This window comes from Anser brachyrhynchus (assembly GCF_964034855.1).
Source record: "Anser brachyrhynchus genome assembly, chromosome: 2".
NCBI lineage: Eukaryota > Metazoa > Chordata > Aves > Anseriformes > Anatidae > Anser > Anser brachyrhynchus.
Genome location: NC_137695.1, coordinates 58,432,844 through 58,451,909, shown reverse-complemented (window position 1 = coordinate 58,451,909; position 19,066 = coordinate 58,432,844). Strand labels below are relative to the sequence as shown.

Here is a 19,066-nt window from a genome sequence, read left to right as displayed (position 1 = left end):
GAGTTCATGTGTTCACAGTGCAGAATCTCATAATACAGACTACTTAAGAGTATATTAGAAAAAGGTTCTGAAATAAATATTTCATATGCTCCTAAATATTTTTTTCCCTTCCTTTTCCAATCCAAGTATATGTCACTATCTTTTCAAATGAAACACTGTCCAACACTGTTATGAGAAGTTCTCATTACTTGATTACTTTTTATGGTAGGAAAGTCTTCATCCACTTAGCTCATAAACTTGGAAGGAATTACCTTTTTTTTTTCTTTCTTTCTTTTTTTTTTTGATGATGATCACCACCAAAGCTTTCTAGTTCCTTAAAATTTCAAGTTCTGTTGAATGAAAATAGTTATTTTCTACTGTTAGAATCCAACCACTCTGACAGCATATAGTCAATAACATTTAACTTAATTTTCTGCAAAATTTAATCAATAATTCATCGCAAAAACAAACCCAAACACTCTTTTCTTTCCTCATTTTAGAAAGAGTTGTATGTTTAAAGGTAGAGAGTCTATACATGCCAGTGTTCAAATACAACAGTGTAGAGAACTACAGGATTATTTACTTTAAATAAATACTTTCTCCATCTCATGTTGCTTCTTCTCCCGTTGCGTATGCCCACTTTCCCCCGTCTCACTTCTTGCATTTAATCTGTGGGGTTGTAGACGTTGTACAAAACAAACAAACAAACAAAAACAAAACAACCAAGAACTGTCTTCCTAATATTAATTTCTTCCACCCTCTATATCTTGAGGGAAAAAAAAAATCCTTCTTTTGTGTCTGCAAGAGACAGGCTTCCAAAGCAGCCTCAGAGTACAAAATGACAATGATGCACAGCAAACATTCTCTGAGATTAATTATAGATTAATGGAAAAGAAGGGAGAAAAGTAGAAGCCATAAAATCCACAGAATGCTTTGGAAAGAATCAATAAAATAAATACACCTGCTTCCAAGACAACTCAATGCATCATATTACCTTCTGACAAAGTGCAAAGCCATTTTCATTCCCCAGTCCTGAATTTCCTTAATGAGTTAACAAGGAGCTCTGTTTAATGAGATCCTATTATACAAGCTAAAAACCTAAAAAATTTCTTTTTAAATGATTGACTATCCATCATCCTACTATTCAAAATGCAGCCTTAGAAAACATCATTGGCACAATCCCTCAAAAAGGAAAATTCTCAATGCCTACCTTACTCTTCTCATTACTGCTTTTTACATGGCTTGCACTCCTCCAATGAAGGACAACACACTCGTGCACATAATATGATTGATTTATACAACTAACTGAATGCTGAATTCTCCATTCCTTTTGCCCAATCTACTCCCACAAAATGTCTATACCCAAGATGTGGGGGAAGATCAAATGGCCTTTGATGAGTTTGGTTTTAGGTTACCTGGGTCTGTGGCCAATAGCCATTATAACTGCCTGCAAATTCACATCTTACACCATATCGAATTCTACTAAATAAAGGACTTTCTTACTCATGTGGGAAAGATAACATATCATAATGGAGGACTATGAAAATGCATCTGTATTTCCTACACCATAAAGTCATGCAATACTCTTAAAAGAAAGAATGACATAATGGGAGGTACTGCATTAGGCCTTACATGACCTCATGTTATTATATATTTTCTGTATGACCTCAACAAGTGATTTACCTCTCTGTGCCCTTTTTATAAAACAAGAGTATAAATGCTTCCTCTCACTCACCTTTTGTCTATCTTCCCTGGAATGTGAGCTACTAGCCTATGAATTCTCTCCTTTGAGTATATATAGGGCCTTGCACAGCAGGACCTTTCTGCACTGTGCCATCTGAATAAAATGCTTGATAACATTTAATGAACACTGATATTTTCAGAGTATCCTTGATACTTTGAAAAGGCTTCTGTTACATTCTCATTTTGAAGCAATAGCAACATCCCAGTCATTCCAGGACTTGAAGCTGCACTGGAGAGGAGGTTAAAGATTAAGGCTCATGAAAAAAAAAATATTTCCAGTCTAACACATATGTATGTATGCCTTATGTATGTAACACATTAGTCTTGTGTACCTCTCTCACTAACAGTACTGTAGCCCTGAGATCCATTAAAATTCAAACCTTACTAATTAGTATAAGAGTCTGCCATAATTAGAGAAAAAAAAAAAAAAGAAAAAAAAAACACTTAGAAGAAACCCTCCAAAAATATTCAAAGGCCTGAGAGGTCTTAAATTATAGCTATGCCTATTGGTTTCAAGCTGGGGTACTGAATATTTATCAAATTGTGGCACAGGAATCTGTGCATTCATCAAAATTATTTTCCTAGAGGCATGGCTGGGAATATTAGTTCTATGTCTGAATGACAGTGGTGTCCCCAGCCTTAGCCCTGGCCACAGATTTGCTGGTGATTTGCTCTCTTTCCCCTGATGTGGATGAAGCAGTTGATGTAGTATAAGATTTTGGGGGAGTGCCATTTTGTTCTGTAGGTTTGCAGAGTCCAGCCCAACTCATTACAAGTGAATGGATGGGTTCCCAATAGCATCTTACTGTGTTTCTCTGTCTGTCCACCTTGACCTGGGAGGTGCTGGTAGTGATGGCTGAGTTTGATTTCACTTTTAACCTAAGCAAGCATTGGCGAGGTCCAAAGACCTGATTCCTTCTCTTCACTGCAAGTAAAAATTCACTGCTTCATAGAATCATAGAATGGTTTGGGTTGGAAGGGACATTAAAGATCATCTAGTTCCAGTTACCCTTCCACTAGACCACGTTGCTCAAAGCCCCATCCAACCTGGACTTAAACACTTCCGGGGTGGGGTATCCACAACTTCTCTCAGCAACCTTTTCCGGTACCTCACCACCCTCAGAGTAAAGAACTTCTTCCTAATATTTAATCTAATTATTTTATTTTATGTTATTTTATGTTGTTTTATTTTATTTTATATATATATATATATATTTAGGGCATCAAAATCAAATCTTGTTTAGTTTAAAGCCATTACCCCTTGTCCTATCACTACCCTCACTACACTACTTGAGGCTTTCCAATCCAGAGCACATTTCAGCAAAAACTCCAGGCTTTGCTAACTTGTATGAAGGTCCCTCAAGGCTAAGGTAGGCTGCTGGCAGCACGTTGGACCCTGTGTATCTGAATTCATCAGACAGACCTGCAGGTTACCCACAAGGTTTCCATTTGTAAATGAGTCAGAAACACATGGATGGGTACTGAGCTTTGCAAAACCTCTGTGGCAGCTCAGACAGACCCAAAATAAGACTAATGCATCAACGTTCATGAACATGCACTTACCACTAAAAGACATTACTTTTGGGGAAAGCACCAACACATGCATTTGGATGCCTTGGGATTTCAAGGGACCTTCAACCTGTCACTAAAGTTCTGTATACAGTTTTCTGAATTTAATTGGTACTTAGGAAAGTGAATAGAGAGAAGAGAGAGTGGAATGTAAAAAGGATAAAAAAGATATGTTTTCATATCAGGTGATGCTTCATCTGCGTGGAGAACCAGGAAACTCATTTGCCAGAAATATTCTAACTCTGATTTTAATTTTGCACTCAAGTTCCTGTGAATTTTGAACTGGAACTGGAACATTTTACTAGATTTTCCTATCCCAAATGCATTTGCAGACCCTTTCTAATATAACAGTTCTCCCAGGTGAGCTAGAAAGCTCAAGGATTATTTTAGGTCAGCCCTTTGGCCAGGGCAGGACTATTATGTCTAGCTTGCTCCTGCCAGATGTCTGCATAACCTTAAGCTTTTCTAATGGTGGAATTTTAACACAGCACACCATTTATTCTATTGTTTTCTGTTGACTCAGTCATGAAAGCTATTGATAACCTGACAGCTGGCTAGCTATGGAGTTGAAGTTTGCCCCAGATAGCACTATTACCTTCTTCTTCTCAAGGAATATATATATTTGAGGTTGCATAGAAGACAAATTCTGTATTAGCTGTCTTTTATTGCTGCTTAAATAGCAGGAATCTTTTGACAACTCTCTGTTGCAAGAAGTCCTCTTATGTCCTTTCTCTGGTCTCCTGAATGAACCTCAACAATTCTTCCTCTGTTTAACTCTTCAACTGCTACAATACTGTGACTTCTTTTACCAACTTCTCCACAGCTGTTTCTGTTTCTACACTTAAACATTCAGAATTCACCTTACTCCTCCTCCTCTTCAGGTGAAGATGAAGGTATCTCCAACTTCTCCTGTATGTTCAATAACAGCCTTGTTGTAACAACTTCACTAAAGATTAATACCTTGTTTGGTCATGTTCGTCCATCGTGTATATTTTCTCGCAGATATATAGGCTGTTTGATAGTTTCCATTCTCCAAGTACACTTTTTTTTTTTTTTGCCTTTTTTTTTTTTTGCTTTTTCTAACTTACCTTACCTCTAAGGTAAAATCAGAGGTTATACAATCAAGTTGTCTGGCTCTAAGCTTTCTGTCAAACCACATTTCAGCTGGTGACAGCTTAAATTTAAAAGATGTTGCCCTGAAATTTAGGAATGCCAAATAGAATTTTGATTTTTTTTTAGCTTTTAAAATAGTTCCCTGTCAATTTCTACAGCACTTTCCATAACACCACTGAGCATGGACACCCTGAATGGACACCCTGAACCTGAAGTAACGCACTTATGATCATATTCCTCTGAAAACCATTTCATAGCATAACAATTGAGTTGTGTTTTTTTATCCATCGTAACAACATTTACTATGTCCCATTTAGTAAATGCAGTCATTAGACCTGAGATTTCATCTCTGAAAGCCATGTTTTTCTATTGATGCTATTTCTAGATTGCAAAAATAATTATCCAAAAGTATATCACACTTTTTTTTTTCCCCATCAAACTTTATTTATATATATGTACTTACCTTACTTCATACACATCTATATTAGGAATTATTCTTTATTTCTCGCCTTTGAACCTTACTTATTTTAACACAAATAACTTTTCTCCAATTACTTTGTTGATAATAGCACACAAACTTTTATACCAGTGTTTATTTTACAAATTTAAAAGATTTCACTGGTATTTAAGCTGATGTTTCTGTACTCACATGTAATTCTTTGAATGAATTTCACTTATTGATCAAGATTGAATCATTAATTTAGCTTTAAATGTATTCAGTCTTTTTTTTCTACTAACTTTTTAAAAGATGTTTTTGCTCCTTTCAAATATATCTTGACTAAACACAGGACACTGCTTAAAATAAAATAAAATAAAAAGATTTATTTTATTTTCCCATATCCTGTACTATTTTTCATTTTGTTTCTTCTAAATAAAAAGATTTGTTATTTAGATTTCTGCTTTGAGTGGTTGATTTTGCTTCACTTTTGTATGCTCATAAGGGTTTTAAGATTTACTTATCAAATGCATTAACGTATCTTGTTTCACTCCTCAACACGTATGGCCTGGTTTGATTGTCTTCTTTAACATGTCAAATCTGTATTTATTTTTTATTTATTGTTTATTATTTATTTTTATTTATTATTTATTTATTTATTGTCTTTCTTGAGGCCCCTGTTTTTTGTTGTAATGAGATCTCTAATTAGAAATTTCACAAGCAGTCTAGTCTTGCTTGTTTGGCAGATGTTTCAAATGTGTAAGGATGCATAAAAGCCTTTCCCTCCTTTCCTGGCTTCCTCAGTTGAATAGATAGCTTTCAGAACTTTCAGGCCATACATTAGGTGCTAAATTTCTTTTAACATTAATAAAGTTCATTGTCATAAAATTTTATACAAGATTATAACAGATATAGTTATTATGTAAACTAGAGTGACTTTTTATTTTTTATTTTTATTTATTTTATTATTTTTATTTTTATTTATTTTTTAAACCAAATAACTAAAACACTTCATAAAAGAGAAAAGATAGTCTCAGAGAAAGAATAACTGTTCATTGCAATGGAAAATCATGGTCATTTTGTCTAAAATCATTAAGTACTTGTCACCAAACTTTAAATATTTTAAATGGAGACCTCTATAAAGCTTACATATTTAAATGCCTGTGTTTTCAGAGGCCCATTAAATACTAGCTATGAGATAAAAGGATTTGGTTTCAACTTATGAGCAGAGATAAAATTAGTAATTAAAAGAAAAAAGCTCAAAAAAAAGTTACACTATTAGGGCTGACACAAGCAAAACTAAAACCAAGTATGTCTTTTCTGGAGAACATCGTATTTTTATGTCTCGAGGCTTTCACCTATGCTTTTCAAACTATTTCCACTTTAATACTTTTCCTTCATTCGACATGCAGTCAGAATTTGAACTGCTGGAAAATAACTGAGGTCAGATTGTCAGCTGTGTATTTCATTCATGTAAAATTTTGAGTGCGTACTCAACTGCAATCCTCAGCAGGATTCTGTGTTTGCTAGACGTAAATGGACTTTTTTTTTTTTTCCCCCTAAAGGAGTTCATCAGAAAAATAAATGTCATAGTCTTCATAGTCTTAACATTACTTGCTCCTTCCCTGCTCAATGCCTCTCTTTCCTCCACCTCCTATTCTTCTAAGTTTCTTTGTTGAACAGAATCTGGAACATAGACTGTGAATTGTGTCATGTCTTTTGTCTTTCTGTTCAAGGTGAATCAAGGTCCATCTAAATTGCTAACTGAAACAATCTAGGCCCATCTATTAATCTGCTTCAAATACATGGCATGGAAATAGCTCTGAGGAAAGTGATCTATTAATTGTATTGCTACTCATTCGGCCTTTTATAGCACTAGTATCTTCTCCAAATGGGTACTGTGTGCTCTACGGTATTTATTAGATCAAAATCCCACATGCCAACATCAAACTTTGGGATGGATTTTTCACACAACTCCACTTGCTCCTATTCTATAAAGTCCCCATTAAAACAATGATTAAACTCGCTTTGTCTTATACATGGCTTTAAATGTCAATTTTTGCTCCTACCCACCCACCAGAGAATACCTCTCAGTATACCTCTAATTTACCCAACCTGTTACTTCCTCTTGGATAATATATATATATTTTTTTCTATTAAAATTTTTAAAAAGTGTGAGCGAAATTTTGTTATACATTGGGACAAATTTAGATACTGTGTACTGTAATATGATTGAAAGTAAGGCACAAATTCTTCAGTGCAAGTTGGAGGAGTCATTACTGGTGTGAGGTATCAGAGTGAGTGATGGTCTGGTAGTTTAGGTTTTGGATTTTGGTAGTTATTGAAAAACAGTTATAGAAAACTCATTTCTCCTCCCACCTTCCTCATCAAACATTGACTACACTTTTCACATTTTATATTCTGCCCATCTGATATAGCTGTTCAAGTTATCTTTTAGATAGCAGGCCATGCGAGGCTGTCACTTCTTACAACAATGGCAATAAATGTAAGAAAGCACAATGAGACTTTCAAAAAAAGGTTACAAACCTTGTTTCTCTCAAGTTCTACCAAATATCAGCCTGATCAAGGAGCTCAGAGGAGATGTATCTTCCATTCTAAGTTATCATATTTGGTTTTAAATAAACTACTAGACATATAATTTGAAGGAAACAACAACAGAACAAATCTTTACTCTGATTTTTGTCTGTAAAACGCATAGTAACAAAAATAAAGTATTCTAAACGATATTTGAATTATTTCTACCAACTTCTCTTCCCCTCCTTCTCTCCTTCTCTCTTCCCCCCTCCCCCCCCAGTGTGGATGGGGTGATTTTCTATTCTAATTTAAATCACAGCAGAAGTCCAAATTATATCCTTTTTACGTAAATTTGACCCCATGCATACAGTCTGACACTGTGAGCTGCAAGTGATATTGCACCTGCCAATGAAAATTTTGTTGCAAAGCTATTTATTACTATTACACAATGTAAAAAGCAATAGTCACACTGCAGTTTTTAACTATACATTAACACCATCGTATATATGTAGAGATAAAATAAAGATACAACCAATTTTATGTTTTTAGCAAATTTACCACCACTTAAAAAAATAGTAAATGTTTATTTGTCCGTTCTCTTACTTCCCATATAAGGCTTGTACATTAATTCTTCTTCAACATGTAAAGAGAAAAATTTAGTTTTTTTAAAAAAATAATTTTACAAAAGTTCAATTGCTAAAATAAAAATAGAGCTTCGTAGACTTCCTGTGCATGAATATCTTGCATGAAATATTATTTGAGGCATAGCTTTTCCAGCTGCAGTGTTATAATAGTCTTTGGTTTGTTTCTCTTTCCTCCCACTGTAGCAAGCTGGCTTTTTGGAGCTTTATTTACTGTCAGTAGAAAAGCATATCAGCAATACAATTGTCTGGAAAAAAAGTGGGAATAAAAAACTTGAAGACTTCTGATCTAGTTTGAAGGTTGATATTCATATGTATTTTTAAAACAGTTCTCATTAAGGATGGTGCCAATTTATAACTTCGTATTTTCTTTGTCACAAAACCATCACAGTACATTCAAGGTAGTTTTACCCAATGAATCAACAGTGTCACCTTTTCTTTATTTGACAATTGACAATTTTCTTAGAAACAATGCTAACAACTTTCTCTCAAAGAAGTTGTGATTCAAAATCTCTTATGCTTATTTGTAAGGAACATAACTCCAAACCTAAAAGACAGTGTATGTGCCATATGTTTATATCTCATATCTACCAACATTTAAATACCACTCACATCTGTTCTTTACATTTCCCACACAAATACTTCTGCTGCTCTCCTTGATGACCTTTGATAAAACTTAATTATTATTACTTTTTTTTTTTTTTTGACAAGACTTTAAATGTAAAGTTCCCTGTAGAGATACCCCTGAGAACATAGGTATATGCAGTCATCTGACTTATTCTTTCACTTACTATATTTATATTGTTTGAAATCACATGTACAGTGGACTGGATATAGTTATGACTTGTATGACTCTTTTGACAGGTCTTTCACATCTGACCTCTAGGCATACAGTAGCTATTCAATGGAGATTTCAAGATCTTATTTTTGGGCTGGGCTGCCACACATCCAAGAATCCATCAAACAATTAAGTATAACCTTTCTGGACATACGAAGATGAGGTATCTGGGAAAGCTCAGGTAGGTCTGGAGTTCTGATTTTTTTTTTTTCAGGACACTATGACCTTCTCCAAAATGTTCTTATATGTATACACTTCAAAGACAATATACAAGAGTAGAGTTTGCCTTGCACTCCCACCAGCAAAGTGGAAAAGAGAATGAAAAGAGAAAGAAAGCACGGTTTTTATCTATAAGTAGCTAAGTCATTGCATAGAAACATCTGTCCAGGAAGCCTAGGAACATCCCTAAGAGATCATTTTTCCAGGCATGATCTCTTAAATGCAGAAGGGAAATTAAAAAAACACTAATAATAAAACGGAAAAGGTAAATATACAACACATACTTGAATGTCATTGTAAAACTTACTAAGAAAAGAAGTCAAAGAAAGTGTTTTGACTAGCAATGAGGATAAAAATGAGGTGCAGCTAATAAGAATCATGGGCCTCACATGGCCTGTAGGCTGTACATACATTATTGAGCCCAAAGGAGTAGTCATTCTTCTACAGATTTAAAGACATTTTCCAATAACATGAATATCTGCTCTGAGCTTACATTGTGTTAGGAAAGAGTAGGTATTTGTAGTGTTAAACTCTGTTGGCTTGCATATGTTTTCCTTAAAACTATGGATTATAAAAAAATTGGGGCTAGAAACAATATATGGAAGGAGGTTTATCTATCTCACTGTATACATTATACAGTACATGTTGCTCTTTGATGAACCACAGTTTCGGAAAATAAAAGCTACTTATCTGTGCAGTAAGCTTATTCCAGCTATTTTAATCATAAAATTGTTTTTCTACTTCACCAGGGAAAGCATTGTTCCAAATTATATCATAGTTTGTTGCATTTTATAGTAGTCCCACTGGGATATTTTTCAGTTCACATAGAGCAAATACATATACCCATACCATGTCATACACAGCTTGATTCTGTCACTTAATCAAACTGTCTTCATTGAGTTCAGTGGAGAGAATAGAATCAAGCTCATTTTATACTTTTTTTAATCCCAAATCAAGCTTTTTGTTGTTGTTTTTACATAAAGAAGAGAGAAATCTGATGTCACATTTTGTATCACAGTCAAAACGTTTGCTGGAGTACAAAAATGCGTGGTAAGGGATGTTAAAACATAATGGCACAGTAGGGCAACTTATACCAATTGCTTCTCAGTGGGACTATTGTCATTCAAGTGCAAGTACTAAGTTAAAGGGTAATAAATAGTATATTAGGTCTATTACTGCAGGCTTTTTAGCTACAGTAGCATCTACTGGAATTACTTGTGTTGTTATTAAAATAGATGATATTTTGGTAAGTGTGCATAAAGCAGGAACAGGAACAGTTTCTTTTTGAATGAAACATTCTGCATCTTTTGCTCCTAGGAATTCAGATGAGTGGGCAAAGCAAATAACACAGTAGAGAAGAATCCATTTTCAGGACTGGAGAGCAGGGATCATGGAGGTTTTGCAATAATTATTACAAAACACAAACAAGCTTCAGGACACAGCAGCTGGAGCTGGAGGGGAGTTTGGAAGGCAGGGGCAAAAGGGAGAGAAAAAAAATGAGAGAGAGATAGAGAGGGAACCAACACCTTTTGCAAAATAAATAGTGAATTTTCAGATATGTTAAAGGTCCTGCAATTCAGAGAGTCTACTTGAAAATACAAACCTTGAAATAGGAAGAGAGGGTCAACCGTGCTTGCAACTTCTGAATAGGAAGAACGTGATTCCTAACACAGCATGACGTCAGCTGAACTTGGTGCTCCTTTTTTTGTATGTATACTTTTTTTTTTTTAAACAGTATTTGTGATTCCAATGGCATCATGACATTCTTTAACATTCTCCTTTCAAAATCAGTAAAAGAAAGAAACCCGAAGACTAGATCTTAACTTTAGACCTTACCAGCATCCTAGATGCAGCAGAAAAAGAAGACTGTAGTAGTGCGAGAGTCCCAAAGTTTCAGTTAATTGAATTTAAAAATGTGTTGCTAGTAAACTGTGGGTATAGTATATCACATGAATCACAACTTTCTCTCATTCCTCCTCAGCACAGTCTCTTCTGTATTTTCAGTGAAGTAGAAATTCTGGAGAGACTAAACAAAAGAAAACGGCAAAAAGCACCTGCAACAGTAAAATGACTTAACTGAACTGTTTTATATTTTATAAATCATATATTGGTCTGAGTTGGAAGAGACTTTAAAGATCATCTGGTTCCAACCCCCCTGTCATGGGCAGGGACACCTCCCACCAGACCACGTTGCCCAAAGCCCCATGCAGCCTGGCCTTGAACACCTCCAGGGATGTGGCATCCACAGATTCTCTGGACAACTTGTTCCAGTGCCTCACAGCTCTCATAGTAAAGAAGTTCTTCCTTATGTCTAATCTAAATTTACCCTCTTTTAGTTTAAAACCATTACTCCTTGTCCTATCACTACACTACCAGATAAAATTGACCCATTAGAAAGCAACTCTGAAAGGGTGAGGGAAATACTAGAAAGTATACAAGCAATAAGAATGAAATTCTCAACATCTGAAGACATTCAGCCTTTATCCTTTTAAGCATTGTGAAGTAGCACTTAGCCACTTGTAGATGTTGCTTGCTGTTACAAAATAGCTTTTATTAGTACAATACTGGACACTGTAACCAACACAGTTATGACAAAGTCTGCAGCTTCGTTTTATGTGCTGTCATCAGTCTGAAATCCTAAAACAACGTTGCTATTCACAAGCCACAGGCAGAAAGCTCAGATGCTTGACTCACATGCCGTACAAAAAGCAGCACAAGAAAGAGTGAGCTCCTAACATCTCACACATAACAGAATAAACTTCAAGGTTGGATATTTAGTGCTTTGAGATCAGGTCACTGGACATTTCTTGACCAGAGCATAACAACAACAGAACAAAACAACAAAAGGTAGCTGATGAAATACTGCAAAAGACTTCAGCAGTGACTTTTCAGATTATATTTTTAATGAGGCGAAGACGAAAATTCGTTCAATTTCTTGTCAGAATGAAGCAACTTCTTCAGTTGCTTCTACTTGCCTTCAGCAATAATGTCTGGAACAGCATTGTAAAAATGCAGAAAAATGTTTTAGAGAAAAGGAATAATAATAATAATAATTATTATTATTATTTAGGTGTTTTAGAGAAAATGAATTAATTGCCTGCTTAAAATGAAAGGAAATATAAGGATATATATAAGGTTATGGAGTTAAATCCAGGTGGTGACCAGTCATAAGTGGTGTTCCCCAGGGACTGGTGTTGGGGACCATCCTCTTTAATATCTTTATTGATGATTTGGATGAGGGAATTGAGTGCATTCACAGTAATTTTGCAGACGACACCAAGTTGGGTGTAAGTGCTGATCTGCCAGAGGGGGGGAAGGCCCTGCAGAGGGATCTGGACAGCTTGGGTCGATGGACAGAGGTCAATGGGATGAGGTTCAACATGGCTAAGTGCCGGGTCCTGCACTTTGGTCACAACAACCCCATGCAGCACTACAGGCTTGGGGCAGAGTGGATGGAAAGTTGTGCAGAGGAAAAGAATGTGAGGGTGCTGATTGATGCTCACCTGAACATGAGCCAGAAGTGTGCCCAGGTGGCCAAGAAGGCCAACAGCACCCTGGTTTGTATCAGGAATAGTGTAGCCAGCAGGACCAGGGAGGTGATCGTCCCCATGTACTCAGCTCTTGTGAGGCCGCACCTCGAGTACTGTGTTCAGCTTTGGGCACCTCACTACAAGAAGGACATTGAGGCCCTGGAACATGTCCAGAGAAGGGCTACGAAGCTGGTGAAGGACCTGGAACACAAGTCCTATGAGGAACGGCTGAGGAAGCTGGGGTTGTTTAGTCTGGAGAAGAGGAGGCTCAGGGGAAGACTTATTGCTCTCTACAACTGCCTGAAAGGAAGCAGTGGGGAGCTGGGGGTTGGCTTCTTCTTGCAGACAACTGACAATAGGGCTAGAGGGAATGGCCTCAAGTTGCATCAGGGGAGGTTCAGGTTGGAAATTAGGAGACTTTTCTTCTCAGAAGGAGTAGTCAGACATTGGAACGGGTTGCCCAGGGAGGTGATGGAGTCACCGTCCCTGGGGATGTTTAAGGAAAGTTTGGATGTGGTGCTCAGGTACAAGGTTTAGTGTGTGATATTGGTGGTAGGGGGACGGTTGGACCAGACGATCTTGGAGGTCTTTTCCAACCTTAATGATTTTATAATAATGTTTTGCTGTTGTTTTGAAAAACAAATAATAACCAGCAGGGCAAAAGTTAATCTACTTATCTTGAGTTTTGTTACTACTGCTTATAATAAAAGACCAGTTCCTCTAACTTTTGTTCACTCTTTCTTTTATCCTCACTCATACTAAGCTGGCATTTAACACTAATGATCTGAAAGGTCCTGTTACCTTTACAGTAAATGCTTCCCTTTCATAACTCCTCTCTTGCCCCTGTAATAAATTTTTAGAAAAATAACATTTTTTGCCTATCTACATTTATAGTTATAGATACTAAAAGAAAATGGTGAGACAGGAGATGGACAATTCACTTGTCTAGAGCAATGGCAAGGATCACCATTTTTTTTGCTGAAGTGAATAGGTAAATTATTACCTGACATAACTGTCAATTATTCACAACTCAAACAGACCAAACTGAAAGGGAGTGGAAGGGGACAGTCTCTACAGAACTGTCTGCAAATTAATAGATTATTTATAAAAGACTTTAAACTATCATAGTGCAACAATTTTTGTTTATTTTTTTCTAATGGAAATACAATTGCTTTGGAGATTATTATTGTATTAGAATGCATGGTTTTGTGACGAAATTATATTTTAGAAAAATGAAACACATTTTGAGTAGAGCTATTAGTCTTAACTGACTATTCACCTTTTCGAAAGTCCACTATTATAAGAGAACAAATATTTTTGATTCATTGAAAAGAAACACTTCATTTAAATTGGAATGAAGTGCTTATTTTTATTATTAAAAATGCCTGAACTTCTGAATAAATACTCCAATTTTAGCTAGTTCTTTGTGACAGAAAGTGGCCACATGCATCACCTGACTGATGTCAACAGAAAATATTAGCACCTTACAAAGTCAAGTTGGTCACTATTATTCAGATTGTAATATGCTTACTGCTTAAGGACAAACTAGGGTAATTAAATTTCTAATACTACTTTCTATTAGTATTTAAATAGTAATTTGTGTGCCAAATTGCAAATCAACTTGATGCAATGCTAATGAATTTACATTTAACTATTTTCCTTTTGAAATTCTTCATGACAATTGTTAAACATGAAGGACGTAAGACAAACATGACAGTACTTTTAGGAAACTTTAAACTATATCAGGTCAAAACCCTGTGAATGATTTTTTTCTATGATAGTTTAAAAAAAAGTCATTTTTATTGTACATGAATAGCATTCTTGTTCCCATTTACAACTTTAATATAGCAAGCCAGATCTCAAAACTGGCTCTTGACAATTGTTTTTTCTTTAATAAATGCTATATTTTGAGAACTCATGCAAACTTGAGACAGGTTGGTTTTTACAGCCATGTGAATTTAGACCACTGATTTACAGATATCATCTACTCTACTCTGTCTTTCAAATCATCTTCGTCACTTCCTTTAAATTTGCACTACAAATTCATGCTATTACCCACTTTGCTGAAGCAGTTAGCCAATACAGTCTGGCAAAGTTGTTTCTGTTAAGATAGAAAATGGATTATAGAAGTCAGGTATATAATTTGATATAATCTTGTTTATTTACAGAAAATAAGCACAAAGTGCAGGTTTCTTGAGCAGAGCACGAAAAACAAACAGCAGGTAGTTCACTGTCGTAGATAAACCTACATCTGCTGCTCAGGCAAGCTCTGTGGCTCAAGGAGTCTCTCTATTTCCCTTCAAGGTGATTTTTGTTTCCTTTCCTGACTGCCTCTGCCTCCAGCATTACCAACATTCAAAGTCCTAGGTCCCTTGTCTACAAAGGTTCATTGTAGTTTGCCTTTGAGGGAGGCAGCTGCTTCTCAGAAATCCTCATTTTATTATTCATTTATTTACATTGAATCAGGCTGACCAGGGAAGTTTTTGAGTTGCTGGCCCTGGAGGTATTCAAATGACATGTAGATGTGATGTTTATGGACATGGTTTAGTGGTAGACTTGGTAGTGTCAGGTTAACTGTTGGACTTGATGATCTTAGAGGTCTTTTCCAACCTAAATGATTCTATGATTCTATTTTTAGAATTTTTTCAATGCCAAGAAGTCATTGTCTTCTGTTCTGTTGGCTTGTAGGGAGAGGGGTTTGCTGATTTAAACTTCTGCCAATGTTCTCTGTCAATACTCATACAATAGTGTTTCTCAAGTGGAGGGTCCATCTCTGCTCTACAGTTCCAGTCATAAACTTTTGTCCTGTTTTATTTGCAGTTCCTAGTTCCTGCTGTACTGGATCTGGCTGGAATGGAGTTAACTTTCCCTGCAGCAGCCCATATATTGTTGTGCTCTACACTTGTAGCTAGAACAGCATTGGTGTCACACCAGTGTTTTGCCTGTTGCTGAGCAGTGGCGGCATAGCATCAAGACTCCCTCCAAGCGCCCCAGAGGCAGTAGGCTGGGTGTGAGCAAGAGGTGGAGAAGGGACATCGCCAGGGCAGCTGACCTAAACCAACCAAAGGCATATTCCAGAAGATGTCACATTCAGCAATAAAGTTTGAGAAATGGGACAAAGAAGGGGTGTCTCTCATTATGAAGAGGTCTGTCCCCCCCAAAGAACCACTACATGTATTGAGGCCCTGCTTCCCAGGATGTGGCTGAACATCAGTCGTTGATGGGAAGTAGAGAATGTTTTTTTTTTTTTTTCTTCCTCTCTCTGTGCTTCCATGTGGTCTCTGCTTGCTTTTGTTTTATTTTTCTCTCTTCTTTTTCCCTTTAAATAAATTATCATTACCTCAACCCATGAGCCTTTTTTTCTTTCCAGCATGCTTTCTTCTCCCCCTCTTCTTCTGAGAAGGGGGTGTGAGAGCGCATTAAAAGTGGAGTCTAGCTGCCCAGCAGGGTAAAACCACCACACCTACTTTGTAAATGACTTTCAGTCAAAGACTGTGATGGAAATCTGCTCTGTGTGTTCTATATTCTAACCAGTTAGCATTACTTTTTATGAAGTATTGACTACAACAGTCTATATCTGTACCTCTTATAGAAATAATTCCTTATAGAGGAGCAGAAAACAAAACTTGAAAGCCTGGGGATGGGGTAGGGGACAAGAAACCTCAAACCCAGTTCCCCTACAAAACTTTTGTTACTTCAAAATATTAATTTGATGCACCAAAGGCAAAAAATATGGCTAAGAGAACCTCAGAAAAGACTGTTCAATAAGATGCAGATAAAACAGGAACACAAGATGAAGTAAATAGACTGAAAATATGTAATTTAACCAAATCACAACTGCAAGATGGACAAGTATCTTGAATAAGTAAGAAAGAGACTTTAAAAAATAATTTAAAAAATAATTAAAAAATAGTGATGAGGTATGGAAAGAAGAAACAAGGTAACAGCAGAAGTTGGTAAAGGAATGAAAACTTTTGAAATCAATTGCAAAGATACTGCACAACCTCAAATTAATTAAATTTGTAAGAGCAACAAATAAAAAATAATTCTGGATAAAAAGACACAAAACTAGGTATTGAAGGGGGAGAGGTGAGTATTGGTGACAACTGATGTAAGACAGCTTATGAAAACAGGTAAGTACAAAACATCAAATGGCAGGTGAGAAAGCTGAAGCAGCATAGAAAGGTGTAAACAAAATGATGAAAGAAGTGAACAGACTTGATTTATTGTGGGATATGAGACATTTTTCAGCTTATCTCTGGATTGAACAGCAATGCACTTGTTTACTGTGAGGAACAAGGACACAGCATGGTTCCTGTTGTATTTTTTTTGGTGGGGAAAAAAAAAAGAAAGAAAGCCTGCATGACTTTCCGTAAATGATACTTGCATGCCTGATGTCTGCAGCAGTTCCCAAATATCAATGTTAGCAGCCATCAGAAATAGTCACTCCCATAGAAGATTACCAAAACATTAGAAAAAGTAGAAGGCTTTTAACTTCCTGTTTAAAATAAGTTTCCCACCCAGACTGGACAGATTGTCTCAGTCTTTCATGTTATTGAAACATTACATAGTCTACTGCAGTGCTATTACTACTTTCCATGACCAAAGATTTAAATAAACAAGGGCACACATAGTGTTATAACTCAAAGGTGTGTTTACATGACTCAAAGCCTGAAAGTCTCTGCAAGTTGTTCACATACTCTTTATAGATACTGATACTCACACAACAGCCCTGGGGTTAAAATTTGGTTTTCTAGAAATGTATTTTCCTTCTCAAAAACAAACAAACAAACTAACAAGGACAACAACAGAAACAACAACAACAACATTCATGCAACAAGAATTAAATTATTGCTTTTTTTTTTTTCAAAAAAAAGTGCTGTGTATACAAAGAACACTGCCTTTAAAACAGGAGATGAGGGTCTTCAGATACTGGCTAAATTACTGTCCCTTACTCTTGACAAATTACTGAAAACACTTCTTTATCCATAGTTTGCTCACAAGCCTGACATAACCAAAATGAAACAAAAACAGACCAAAAAAGAAAATATGCTTACCAGAACCAATTCCAGTTGCTGAGTGACTAAACATGAGAAATAGACTCAGCTGGAGAGAGCAAGTTAAATTAAGGAAGAGAAGCACAGGTGCTTTTTAGTAGAATAGGAAGATTTTACAGGTATGTAGCCAAAGATTATGTTAAATTTTGTTTCCAAAAAAAGAACACTCCCAGACGGTGAATGGCTCTTAGGTGTAGTAATATACCTTGAGGAAATAAAAATGTTTTGGTTTAAAATCCTGTCCTGAGGAGAAGCGTTTACCCTTAGTAATTAAGAATAGGGGGTAAACAACTATTTCTGTAATATCTTTGGGTTGTTTTACAACATATCCTGGAGAAAGACTTTTGTATATTAAAAAATAGAGATGTGCAGTAATAGTGTTGCAGTATCACTAGTATTGTAATTCCAGAATAAAAGCTATAAGAGTCTTTCTGTTTTAATTTTTAGTTCTTATATGTAGGTACATTGTTTTGCAATTGTCCATGCTGTTAAACCAAAAGAAGATTTTCTTACTCAGAAAGTCATAGGACAAAGTGTTCTGAGATTTAGATGAGACTGGATGAGACCTCATGAAAAGTCTGAATTGGGGGAACACAGTCTAAGCTTGGCAGTTTCTTCTGTTGTTAAAATAGTCTGCCAGTGAAGAAAAGTAGACATAATACAATACATTAGAGCAATAAATATTTTCTTACATGATTGACTCTGAAAACATGGAATGGAGAAAACAAATAAATTACATGCATGAGTTGTGCCACATACTTCTATCTATTTTCTCCATCTCTGTAGCAGCAAATGCAAAAAGTAACACCACTTTTCCAGAAAACAGTTGCAGTATTCCCATGATTAGATCTTAATGGACTTAGATCTTAATTCATATTGGAAAAAAAACAACCTGTTTAATTTAACTGAAAATAAAAGATCAGCTAAAAACTCTTAATTCATGCTCACTGAGCCAATGTTTGGCATTGCTTAAGAAGTTACTTCCCTTGCTGTGAGGAATCACCCTTCCATGAGGACAAGCAGACATAGGCCTGCATTGGCTCTTTCTGTGCATTTTCCAGAACCTCACATAACTTTAAACTGCACTGTGATTTACAGGGCTGAGGCACGGGCACACGTTCCCTCCTGCTGACTCTACTGTTCAATGTTTGTAATAGGGAAGGACAGGTACTGGGGAGAGGGAACATGAGTGACTGATACAAAGTCAGAGCCTGGGAAGCTGCATGTTTCTTCCACAAAACCCAGGGTAAAAACAAACAAACAAACAAAAACAAAACAAAAACCACAACAACAAACCACTATGTTCTTTTTTAGTTATGGGTAGCTTTATTTCTACTTTTTAAAAATTATTTATTATTATTTTATTTTATTTTTTAGATGAGAAAACTTCAGAGGCTTTTCTTTGC

General features: G+C 36.0%; 1 long non-coding RNA gene across 1 annotated transcript; it reads right to left on the bottom strand.

The window, feature by feature from the left end:
• Positions 1–5,980: 5,980 nt before the first annotated feature.
• On the bottom strand, positions 5,981–17,711 carry LOC308189898. Its single transcript, XR_013946709.1, has 3 exons — positions 17,661–17,711; positions 10,910–11,099; positions 5,981–8,264 (listed from the first exon to the last, which is right to left on the bottom strand). It is a non-coding gene; the product is annotated as an uncharacterized lncRNA (long non-coding RNA).
• Between the last annotated feature and the right edge of the window lie 1,355 nt (positions 17,712–19,066).